Source organism: Corvus brachyrhynchos, unplaced genomic scaffold (genome assembly GCF_000691975.1).
Source record: "Corvus brachyrhynchos isolate BGI_N302 unplaced genomic scaffold, ASM69197v1 scaffold26, whole genome shotgun sequence".
Taxonomy (NCBI): Eukaryota; Metazoa; Chordata; class Aves; order Passeriformes; family Corvidae; genus Corvus; species Corvus brachyrhynchos.
The window spans coordinates 2,339,192-2,352,338 of NW_008239324.1; the positions used below are offsets into that span (position 1 = coordinate 2,339,192).

Sequence of the window (13,147 nt, forward strand, 5' to 3'; positions counted from 1 at the left end):
CGGAGCCCCTGCAGGAACAGGAGCTGCCCTGGAGGGAGGGCTGTGGGTGCCAGCAATTGTTTATTTCTTGCTGAGCAACGAGGGCAGCTCCAGCAAGAGGGAAAAGGTCAGGCTCCCTCCTGCACGAAGGTCTCCCCAGCTCATTGCGGGGATGGCTAACACAGGCTAGTGTTACACTTCCATGTTGACAGTGCTTATGTAAAATGGAGGTGCCTCTTGCTATATGCAAATGTGCAGAGAGAAAAACAACACAGAGAGCAGGCTCTGGAAAGGTTTTCTCCACCGCAGCAGAACATTTTGTTCAAACGCTGCGTAACAAGGAACAGGAAGAGGTGCTGGCAGTGTCCAACACACATGTTGGCCTGTCCTACAAAGCCCAGGTGCATCATGTATTCTGCAGCATCACCTGCTGGCATTTTGTCCTTTAACTCATTATCTTCATGAAAACAAAGAGGGTATGGCATCCCAAAACTTGGCCATACCCATATTCTGCTTTTAATAATACCAGGTGTCACTTACTTCCCATGGTATTCTGAAAAATACCTAAGGTTAACTTGTTGCTAACAGAATTTTCCCTGATAGTCAAGAGATGGGCTTAAATCACCACCTGAATCCACTGAAAGCTTTGCAACTGTGTTCCTACCTGCAGCACTTATCAATATGAGAAAAAAAAAAAAAAAAAAAAAAAAAAAAAAAAAAAAAAAAAAAAGGGCTATTTACCTGAAAAGACTAAGTCTATAAAAAGTCCCAATCCAGGCAAAGGGCTGGGGCTGGGATGAGTTTATGGAAACTTTTCTAAATCAGGGACTTCAAACTGCTCATGCTGCAGTAATCAAACTCTTCATGACCTTCTGGAAGTTCTGTACAGAAAGACAAATGTGCTGCTCTCTAAAATAGATGCAAAACAGCAGCAGCAAACTTTCGCACTCTACCATGTTTTCAGGCCACAGCATTTTTTTCATATTTCATTTTACCCAGTGCAAAATGCTGAAGTGCATCAACTTCTCTGCTACAGCTGCTTCTGTGAATGCAATTGCCTTGGTCAAGGCTCACTTTCCTACAAATTCCTTGCCACAGGCCAGAGAAATGGAGGGAAATATTGTAGGATAAGCACTTCTGATTGTCACTCAATTAAGGTCTAAATAACACTTCATTTTTTGCCAACTCATATAAAAAAGATCGTGGTAAAATCACCATTATTTATTACATTGAGACTGGCACCTATGAATCTATGTCCTGAATAAATACACCCAGTGACATTCTCTGCCCCAAGCAGCTCACAGTTAAGATGATTAAAAGCAAGAAGGAGAGAAAGAGCAAGAAAACCAAGGTGATTTCCTTGAAGTCATATGGCAAGCCAGGAACAGAGCAGAACTGAGGTGTTCTGACCCTCAGGCCTCCAAGGCAATTGCTGGATCCTGGCACCCCAAGGATCCAGCACCACTGGCAGGCACTGTGTCCACAGCCAGTCGAATGCTGCTGATACCCTGTTGCTATGCTTCCCCATCTCAACATCTCTGGCCACCATCTTTTTCAGTCTACCCTGATTCCCCTGTTTTCTTTCACCAGTGTCTGCCACCTTGCTCCAGATCTCACTAACCCAGGCAAGAACCTCCCAAGGCTCAGGTCAGCGCTGTCCCAGAACTGACGGAGTTCAATGGGTTCAGCAAGCAGTGACGTGGGTTCAGCTGTTACTGATGCACGAGCTGGAACAACCACACAGACACTTCCCGCAGGCACAGAGTTTGTCCTTTGCTCAGGTACCACTGGAACAGTACCACTGCAAAGGGAAAGAATGCTGAAATAAACACAATTTTGACAGGATGAAAGAGAGACGAAACGCATTTCTGCTTGAGCCAAGAGAAGTGCAAAATGGACATGGGACGAGGGGGAGGTCACAGGCCAGACTCCCCAGTCACCTCCCAGCACGACACTGGGCAGCTGCGACACTAATGCACTGAAGAACTTGCTCCTGAAGCATATTATATGTCTTATCTACATATATATATATATACACACACACACATCTATCTCTACCTCCTTTGCACACAGTTGTCACCTGACTGCCCATCCTTCTGGGCTTCTGCTCTCTGATGTGTTCAACACTACTGCAAAGATATCCTTCAGTAACAACAGGAGATGAGAGGATGGAATGGGAAGGATATTCTACCCAAGGGAAAGAAAGAAAACTAAAGCCACGAAATTCATGAGCTCCACTGAAGACAAACCTGCATGCAAATACAGCGTGTGTGCCTCCAAAAGCTGAAAGCAACTCAAAAATTGTGGCTTCCTTCCAGCCCCCCAAGCAGGGACGGAAGAGGTCATCCTTGGCAGACCTCCCCACTACAAAGCAGAGAAACCGGGCTTGTTTCTGCTGGTGCCTTCTCTTCCTCTCAAATCCCTGCACAGCCCTTGGGTCTCCAAGATGCAGGAACACAGCCGGTCGAGCCAAACCCAGCTCTACCTCAGTCCTGCATTTGAGATGCTGTAAACCCAGCTAGAAAACGCAGAAGGCCAACTGTGGCTCCAGCTGCACTTTGCCTGGGCTAATGCGGTTACTCTTGTAATCAGACCTGTCCACAGGGGAGACATTTTTTGGCATGGCCAGCACTGGTGCATTCCCCGAAACCCTCCATCCCTGCTTCCATTTCCTTTTGGCAAACACTCCCATTTCTTCAGGCCCCAGTTCCAGCACCAGCTTTACACTTCAGGTTGGCAAAACATCAGCTTTCATCCTGCACACAGCAACTGCTGTTCTGTGTTTTCCGTACCGGAGCCAAGTTGGGGTTTGTTTTTAATGTTGCTTTGGCTATGCGGAATTTCACTATGACTGCAGATATGTCTCCAGCAGAAGCACAAGCCACTCCCTGCTCGCAAAAAGCATTGGTAGAGACAAAGCCATGGTATCTTGGGTTGAAAATTCCATGTGACATCTTCCCAAATGAAGAAATATTCTAAAATATATTGCCCGTGAGCATTTTGGTGTTTTGGTTTGGTTGTTTTTTTTTTTTTTTTATTATGCAAAAGTCACACAACACCTTTTCCTCCTGATCTTGGGCAGGAGAAAAAACTTCAGAACAGTTGATCAACACAGTTGTCCCAGACATATAGGAGAGGTCTGCCCTAACTGCAGGCTGGTGAGGGGGAAGTTTACAAACCCTCCTGAGGTGCTTAAATCTCTTCTGCGGAATGAGTGAGAAAAACCTTTACAGAGAGGTTGCTGGCCTCGCCCAACAGGGCAGGAGCCAGACACCCTGTTCAAGCTACAGGACTTGAACAGCCTCTGACTCACTAGCAGAAGAAAGGTTTTAAGCATGTTTAGAAACAACTGCCTCCTCCTCCTCTTGCAGGACACCTCACTGCTCCCTGCTGCAGCATATTTGGCCCTTTTCTCCAGAGCAGCAAACGCCCCACACAGCCACTGTCTGTACATCAGGATCTCAGTGTTCTGGCAAACCCCACAGCTTCCAGAGGGGTGAGAGTCTGACCTGCTTTTGTATTTGCAGCATGACCCAGAGTCAGAAAAATCATGTTCAAAAAAAAAAAAAAGAGCAGACTACTAGACAAAAAAGCAGGAACACGTTTACCATACACACTCCACGCTTTCTGAAGCCTTCAGCATACTAACTGCACTGAGTGCACAGGGGCAAAAGGTAGTATTAAATAACCAAAGCACAGAAGACACTGTGTGACTGTGAGTTTTGACAGGCAGCAAACAGAGCACAGATGACACAAGGCACTGTGACATTAAGTGCCACCTAGGTGTGGTCCTTGCTGTGTGCTCCTCTGTGCAAAGACCTACCATTACTGACTGCATTATAAAATGCCTCTGACACCCAGCTGAACTGATGCAGGCACCTAATTCCTTTTAACTTCATGCCTTTTATGTTCCACACATGACGGCTGTGTCTGTGGAACCCTGGCATCTACCAGCTCACAGCCTGTGGTGGGAATAAATGACTTTGCCACTGCAGAGAAGAGATATTGTGTAGGAAAAAAAAGGAGCACGTACAATCTTATCGTCGCTGCACTTTGACCGGGTCTGGCAAAGCAAAAGCTGTGCACAAGGCCACCATGGAGCACAGCCAGGCATACCTGCTGTGCAGAGCCCCCCCGCTCTGGCACTGCACCCTTCAGATTCCATTTAGGCACAAGAGAGTTGGTCATCACCGGGAAAACAGGACATGGCCTCATCTGCAAGGCTGCACAACAAATGCCAGTAATTTCAGGGATGTAAAACACCTGAGAAACCACCTCCAGCGGGGATTAAGCAGCTACTATTGCTACACATTGTAGTAACTGCTAACAAAAGATAACCTCAGAAAGATAATCTATCCCCCTTTTATTTTCTGGGAAATTCCAGTAAGCTGAAGTAGCACCAAGTAGCACACAAAGCAATTATTTCTTCCCAGATATGCAAAATGGATTAAAAAGCCACGTCATCCCTTTTCCTTATTACTCTCTATTGCTGGCAGTGGACACCCTCAGCTTTTCCTGCTCTCCTCCCCTCTCACCAGTCAGCAAAACCTTCCAAATGGACGTTTACCCACCTGTTTCACTTTCTCCTCCTTGGCAAATGTATTATTTTGCTGATTTTCTAGCTCCTCAACACCATAAATGGCTCTGAAATTGGCTTCTCTCTCGTGCACCTGCATCATCAATGTCGTCAGCAAGAGAGATGTGCACGGCTTGAGGAACATGTTTGTGTCAGAAAGCTGCTGCAGAGCCTTCGGGAGAGCACGGACTGGATGCTGATGTGATGCTTGCAAGCATCTTAAAAGGGACTTCAGAAAAGCAGGGTATTTCTATCTTCAGATCACTGGGCTTTGGAGCACTGAATTTTCCAGTTTCTCGCAGACAGATGCCCAATTTCAGAGCAGCATTTGCATCTGAAACATTCCCATCACTTTGTTCCATGTTTTTGTATTGCATCTTATTGTGCCACATCAGCACAAACCCCCAAACCTCCTGCAACTCTTCAGTCTACCAAAATGCCACTGAATCCCTGCAATTTCCTTGTTTTCCTTCTCCCTTGTACAAGTGCTGTGTGATGTGCAAGACTGAATGAAGACTCGCAGTTTTCAGCTTTCTGATCCCAAGACTCACATCCTCACAGAGAATCAGAGATCATTGGGGTGCTCCCAGAACCACTGCCCACCTCATGTTCAGAATCACTCACAACATCCCTGCCACCCTTGATGGATCTTCCCTCTGGTCACGCAGCCTAATCCAATATTCCCATCTTAAATAAGACAGTAAAGAGCACCAGAGACCAAGCTATGGGAAATAGCTGCAATGCAATGGCTTCTGAATGAAGAGAGGGGAATGAAGGACACACTTGCTTTTGGATACTCTTTTTCCTAATTTTAAAACCATCAGTGTTCTAGGAAAAAAAGACAAGGAGCTGTGACACACAAGATGAACATAAGGCTTACAGCAAGAGCTAGAGCAGATGATACAGGCTGTGACACTTGCAATATACTGTTTTACAATTTTCTGTGGATATTAGCAGCAGTTTTATAATCTCTTAATACATTATGTATACTATGATGCACTCCACATACCAATTGTATTGGAAGAAATAAATGTAAGGACAAAACCGTGCAAGAAATGAAAGAGAAATTTAGAACAACACCTAGATCCCCTTTGCTCCTTCAGGGTCATGGAGGTCTTCTGACAGCAAGAGTTCTCATAACATCCTGAATGCAGAATTGGGCCCCATGGCAGCAGCTTAACAAGGCACTTAGCACGTGTCATCTCCCAGAGTCAGGTTTTCACACCCAGTGCATCATGCAAGGAGGATAATTACACTCCTGGGAAAGACTATCAGTCTTGTCCTGTCTCCATAAGAGATCTCCTAAAAACAGATTTTCTCTGCAGCTAGGAACCTGAACAAGAGAATAATTTTTGTGCAGCCCTATACTATGACAGCTATAGATGGGAAGTTGTAGTTTGGTGAAATTCTCGGTCACCATGACCTCGAAATCCTGAATTGCAAAGAATTAGTCATAAGGCCAGCGCTGGAATAACGTGGAGGAGCAATTCACCGGCACAAAACCCGAGGATCCCTCCTGGCCAGCAGCTCAGCATTCCTGAGAAACAACATACTCCAGCAATTGTATCTGCTCCTCTTCAGAGCCGAGACCTAAGCACACGATAACAAGCTGACCTGTTTATTCAGCTGTTTTTGACACCCCTCCATCTTCAGGCCTAATATTAGTTTGAATAGGATAGCATCCAAGTCTAGAGGGGAAAATTTAGAGCTGGTCCTGACTTAGCTAAAGCAAGATAGAAAATAACTATCTAGTTTCTACTCAAATTTCACCACTTGGCCATTAACTGGCTTGAGTTCTGCCTCCTTAAAAAAGGCTGTTTTGGCAACACAGGAGGCAGTTATGAGTGCACAAAGCATGTGTGCCTATGGCTGGATGAGGGTAGGGCGGCTCAGAGCAGCAGCTCAGATCCAGGCTGGCATCCCAGCATGTTGCCGAGAGCCTCCTTGGGCTGGACAAAGTGCTGTGCTGACATGGATATGCTGCTCCCAGATTTGAAGTGATTCATGTGAAGCCAACACAGAGCACAGACTGTGATCAGCTGCCACTGCTGCAGATGTACCTTATAGGAGGAACCTGCTCCAGCGGCCCCCCAGAAAGAGTGAGGTATTTTCCCAATGCAAAGGCAGTGAAAGCTTAAAAAAAATATCTAACCATTCCACCTGTTCCAGTTCTTAAAACACTACCAGTGTTTCATAAAATGAATAGAAGAAAAAACTTTCTGTCAACATCTCGTCTGTTTTTCATCTATTCATTTCCACCTCCCAAGTGAGATCTGTGCCTTTCTGCCGTGGCAGCACAGCTACCTCTAGCAAAACGAGATCCCAGAAACAGAAAACAAGGCCAAGAATTTTCAAGTGACTTCTGATAACAGATGGCCTGAGACTGTCAAACTTGTGCTGGAAAATGAGAGAGGTCTTTCTGTCAACATCTCATCTGTTTTTCATCTCTTCATTTCCACCTCCCAAGTGAGATCTGTGCCTTTCTGCCGTGGCAGCACAGCTACCTCTAGCAAAACGAGATCCCAGAAACAGAAAACAAGGCCAAGAATTTTCAAGTGACTTCTGATAACAGATGGCCTGAGACTGTCAAACTTGTGCTGGAAAATGAGAGAGGCAACAGACTTCATGTGCTCATGAAGCTGTCTCAAGCCAAAAAGAAAGTAAAAATAAAGACAAAAAAGACACCCCCCAACGTAACTGCAAAAAATAAATGTTATGGAAATAAAAGGCTGTAAGTATGACAAGATTTCCATTATGCTGCTACTGAATTTGCAATGAGGTTGTTCAGATTACAGACAGGGTGGTTTTTTCAATCACCAGATGAACAGCAGGCACACACAGCTGCATTTCATGTTACCTTTCATATAGAAAAGAAAAACAAACCATTCCAGCAAACATCAACTTCACCAAGAGAAGAGTCATCAAAAACTGAAAAACGGTCTCACTATGTTCACCAGAAAGCCCAGTACCAGTCTCACTTCTTGGCAACACAGATCCATTTACACACCCCTTGGAGCCCACATCTAATCCCTACAAAGTCTGGCCTAGAACAGCATAATGATGCAGAGGAAAGGCAGGATATCCCAAAAACCTGTTCATGGTCTCCCATAACTGGTACCCAAGCATTTCAGAGGAAGAGTACAACCACCAGCCAAAAACTTGTGGGCTGCCTTTTATCTGTCCAAGCAATAAACCTGCTCATCCAAAACCAGTGTGTCATCGAAGCCCAAAATGCTTCCAAAGCCCTGAGGCTTTGAAAGGCAAAACTTAATTCCACAGCTTTGGTTCCCATCATTATATTATTGACTTGCACATAGACACAAAAGGAAAAAGGAAAAAAAAAAAGCCATTGTTGGCCTAATTGCATGATAATTATTTATTATTTTACCTCAAAGTAAAAGAAAATTAAAACTTCCGTATTCTGTGAAAATGCCTCAGTGTTTCAGCTAAAGAAAGCAAAGAAACAGCCAAGACAGTTAAAGTTTTGTGTGCTGTGTAACCATCAAGGAGAGGTCTGAAGTCCAGAACTACCACTCCAAAGAACTGCTGAGCTCTTCAAATAGTATTTTCACTATGCAGCAGAGCACAGGGCTATTGAATTGTCACAGTACCAAACCTTCCTCTCCCAGATCATAAATTAGGTAACTAAACACACTGGCCCTTTTAACTATATCCAACGTGATTTTTTTCCAGATCTCACCATTTTAAGGCATGATTTAACCCAGATTTAAGGCTGTAAATTTCTTTAATGCCATCATTTAAATTCTATATAACCCCCACTCCTGTATCAACACTATTTTTAATCATTACCATGGTGACAAAGCCGTAAAGGTGCTTTACACAAGGAAGGCTTTACCAAACTTTTGAGAACAGTTGCTCTTAACTTAATAATTTGCACTTTTAAATTTCAAAGAAGAGTAACTCAATCTGAACATTCACCATTAAATATAAAAACAGATATGTACTCATGGCTATTGCATAAAAAATATTCAATATTAACGAACGAGAAATTCATAACCTGGTCACAGTAAAGACCAGAGAGCATTCATCATTCAGGTCAAGTATGAGTTTATTTTACAGTCAATCCCTTTGCAAGTAATAGGGCTGTATGTGCATGGAAGTATCTGTTTCCTGAAGACACAGATAGAGCAATCCCTGTGAGAACCAGGGAAGTATTAATCCAAAATTAAAGTTTTTGAACGAAGGCCAACATCGCTTGTTTTAGTATTCAATGCAAAATGTTTGCAAATCCCAAATGACAACATTGTTCCAGTTTCCTAATTCATGGGATTCAAAACATGGGGTCTGGGTTGCAAATGAATTTTAAAACAAATGGTAATGTGACTGTAGACTGCGAGTCAGGGGTGTGCATGTATGCTGGGCTGCACAAGCACGAACAGGAGGATGGGGAAGGGGCTGCTCCCCTCAGCTCAGCACCGCTGAGTTCATGTGCCAGTGCTGTGCCTGGTTTGGGGCTTCATAGGCTCTCAGAAACCTCCTACCACCTCAAAGTAAACCCTGCATTGTTCGAGGACAAGCATGGCGTGGGTGGGGAGAGGACCAGATGATGTTCAAAGGTCCCTTCCAACCTAAACAATCCTACAATTAACACATTTGCACTGTCCCTGCTAAGAGATGTGTAAACTCCCTAACCAAGCAGCAGTACTCATTAGGGGACACACGGGCACTGGTTAAAAGCATCAGTGGGAAAGACAAGGTACAGGCAAGCCTTTCTAGAAAAAGATCCAGGTCAGAGACACACAAAGCTCAGTTTGAGTCATGCTTCATGCTCTCCTGCAGACCTGGGTCTGTTCTTTCTGTATTGTGTCAATTCAGGACATTTCCCCAAAGGCTGTCAACTGACATGTTTCACTGCTGCATCACCCAGCTGACCAGAAAACACGAGCAACTTGCCCCACAATGAGGGCAGTGTTTGGGGCTTACTATCAAGCACCATAAAAAATGCAACATGCCCTGCATGACCTTAGGTGAATTCCCACTAACTAATGTAATTCTATACCTGTGCTCTGCACCACAAGAGAAGAACTAAGGATCCTTGGGAAAAACCCTCACTGATGTCTTTCTAACTCAAGTGCAACACGGTACTAAATTAGTCAAGTGTATCTTTTCATGATCAATACTTTTAGCATGAGGTGTAATGGGGCTACACATTTTCTACAGAGGATGGTACCTCCCTGTGCTCAGCACTACAAATGCACAGAAAGTCTTTAGCCCAAAGAGAGCAACACAAACAAGCAACAAAGTAGATGGATGCTGGCTGGGAAAATACCAAGGGTGTGTATTTGCTTATTTGTGTGTGTCCCAAAATTACTAGTCCCAGTATCCCTCAAAGCCAAGTTTAGCTGTATCCATCCCCTACAGAAGTTGGGTACCGCTGTATCTGCCCTGGATCCAGAGAGGGCAAAGAACTGCATGAGTTACTCTCTTTTGGATATCCACAGAAAGTGTTGTTATCTTTATTAATACACGGCTATGACTTACCAGCTTCCACATACCAAAGATTATGTATCATGGTTTCAATCCAGCCTCCTTGGTAGAAAAGAACTTTCCTTACACAATGGATTAATGATTTGTGTTTGAGGAGCTGGAGAGTTGTTAACATGTTCTGTTTATTCTCTCAACAAAGATAGTTTGGCTTAGCTACAACCCAAAGGAAATCAAGATTTCTAAAAATAGGCTGAGGTGGCCAAAAATCCTTTAGGAGTTGTGATACTCATTGATATTCAGATTAAATTAGGAATTATGAGTAACCCTTAGTGGGAGGGTTTGGAATGGAAAACCCAGAGATAAGATGACGACATAAGGAACACTCACTCTATCCCTACACCCCTGCTGACTTCATTGAACACAGTATTCAAGGAAAAAGACACAACTAAAAAGCTGTGTAAGCATCTTGACAGCTAGTTAGCTGGATGACACATAAAACCTCTTGGAGCTGGATCTAAAACATGGATAATTATGTGTTTGGTTCTCTTTTATTTCTGTTAATTTGTACTGTCTCTTTTATTATTCTCTGGGTCGCAGGAAGAAATTATTCTTGATTTTTATTTCCATGTTTGTCTCTAGAAAAAAAATAATTTCCAGGGTGCCAGTTGGCAAATTGAATTCCCACAGCATGTTAAACCTTAGAACTGCACCACATCAAAGCTCTCTCACAGACCTTAGCACCTTCCTACGAAACCAAAGTATGTGCCAGAACCTAAAGAGCTTCCCCAAGTATTTGAAACACAACTATTCACTGTTCTTGCCCATTTCTCACGTAGCTCAGAGTACATGCAGCATCTGACTCCCAAGGCTTCAAGCACAGGAAAAGGAGTCAGAAGGACACTGACACAATATGAATCTGCTCTCACAATTGTAATTTAAGAGGGGGCAATCCCTACTGCTGGAAATTCTCAGAGTATCAGTTTGCCATCTGTACAATGGATTCCTCCAGCCTTGTTTGGGCAGGGCAGGGGAAGTAAAGGTCTCCTGCTCCACTTAAATCTAATGCCAAGTACACTGGGGCTCTGGGTTCAGCTGGGCTCCCTAAATGCTCCCACCACACAAGTACGAACAATAGTAAGATCATCTCTGTTGAATGTTTTCCCCTGAACAACTGCTACAGCTATCTGCACCGGTTTGCATCTGTGTTCTACATCCCACAGAAATGTTTTGACCCATTATTTGTAAGACCACTGGACAAATATATCATTCATCAGCACAACCACCCAATTATAATACAGCTGCAGCGATATCTCTGCCAGCTGGTGCTTTGTGTAAATGCCCCATTCCAGAAGAATAGCTTTCCTGCTTTTTGTGGGTTCCCTCACTACCTGCTTAATCATCAAACTTTACAAATTATGGAGTGAGACGAACCTTGGCACCTGGCTCTTAAAGCCATAGGCCACAGTGCCAGTAAAGTGATAAACTTCACTAAGGTAGACACACAACTGCACTCCCCCACTCCCCTTCTACACTGGCAGCTTGTCCTGCTTCTTCATCCCGTTGGGATCTCACTTAAACCTGCCAAAGAGCAGGAAGTTACCAGGTGCACTTCCTCTGAACTATTAAGCAACAAAAACCACCTAAATTACCTCTATTTTAGTAAAGAGGAATTTCTTAGTGCCAAGTACCTGGGCAGTGACTAAACCCTGTCACTGTTCTTATGGGAAAACACTATTTGCTATTCTTGGTAAAGGGAAGGGCTTTCAAATCAAGATAATGTTTCACTTGTTTTTCAGAAACAAATTTAATGGGGGTGGGGAAGGGAAGCAGGGAAGCAAAAATAAATTCTACTTTGCACCAAGTTAAATTACTCAGAGTTTCCCAAAATGAGAGGCTTGGGTCAGAAGCACTGGAAAGTTTAAGAAATACTCCTTTAAAAACAACTCCCACAGAGCAAAGCTCCCTCTCCATGACTGAAAGGCATGTAAGCAAGCCAGGTCACTCTGTCTAGCCTGGCTGGCTTGCTTTTTTTCTTTCTCTTTCTCCGTTTTTTTTTTTTTTTTTTAAGAATGGTAGGGCCATGTTGCACCTTCACCACATCTTACTTGGTTTTTTTTTTTTTTCACAATTGCACCTCCAACCCCAATTCTCCCCTCACTGCAGGAACAAAGTGGGCATGAGCCACCAGCACGCTGGTATCACAACCATCCTGGCTGGGGGTGAAGGAGAAAAAGAAATTCCATCATCATTTCTATCCATGCTTTCTCTGATCATCCCTGCCTGCCAAAGCAGGAGAGAAAATAATGGCCACATGGAGATACTGCCCCTGCATGCTTTAAGTGCTTTGCTGTCCTCAGGAGTTGCAAAAAAAAGCAAGGCTGGCTGGGCATTGTGTTAATGATACTGTCAAGAGGCCAAAATAAAGTGCTACACCAACACCCGGCCTTCTGCTATCAGCACTGCTGTTCCACTCTCAGTTGGGCAATCAGGGTAACAGGCTGGAGAATATGCCAGAGGTCTGGAAAAGGAGATCTCAACACTTGGCTTTTGCTGATACAAACCTGGAACCACTCAGAATACGATTGCACCAGGCTGATGGCTACACAATGCACACCAATACTGTAGTTTTGCCACACAACCGTTTTGCAACTATCAAATACACCTACAACAAAACCAGTTTGGTGGGAGGGACTTCCGTGTATTTTTCCATGTGGTTGCTGTCAGCAGGCTGAAATCTCGATAAGCTGCACAGCCAACTTGGCTGACTTCACTGAAACCCTGCTGAAGACAAGTCCTGAGCTGAAAAGCTACTGCTTGTGTTTCCCACTGCAAGGCAAGGAAGGACAACCACATTCAGCATCTGGCCAAAACTTGTTTCCAACTGCATCAAAGATGCATACAGATTCCATCCAAAGGTCAGCAGCTATGGTTTTCAATGAGGAATGTGCTGCTTTTGAGAGACAATGTTGTCACTGTGATCCACTTTACCTACTTAGGGCAATCAGTCCATTGTTCCCACTGAAAATGAGAAAGGGCTTGAGGTCTCTGAAATGGAAACTGCCTTTAATTCCAAATCATCCTAAAGCATAAACATAGACTGATGCATAACAGACTGATGCTACATATACAGTAAACAACTCTAAC

At 44.0% G+C, this 13,147-nt stretch overlaps 1 protein-coding gene across 1 annotated transcript in view; it reads right to left on the bottom strand.

The window, feature by feature from the left end:
* Window positions 1-13,147, bottom strand: part of CMIP (c-Maf inducing protein) — a 61,907-nt gene that overhangs the window by 39,737 nt on the left and 9,023 nt on the right. The window lies entirely within an intron of this gene.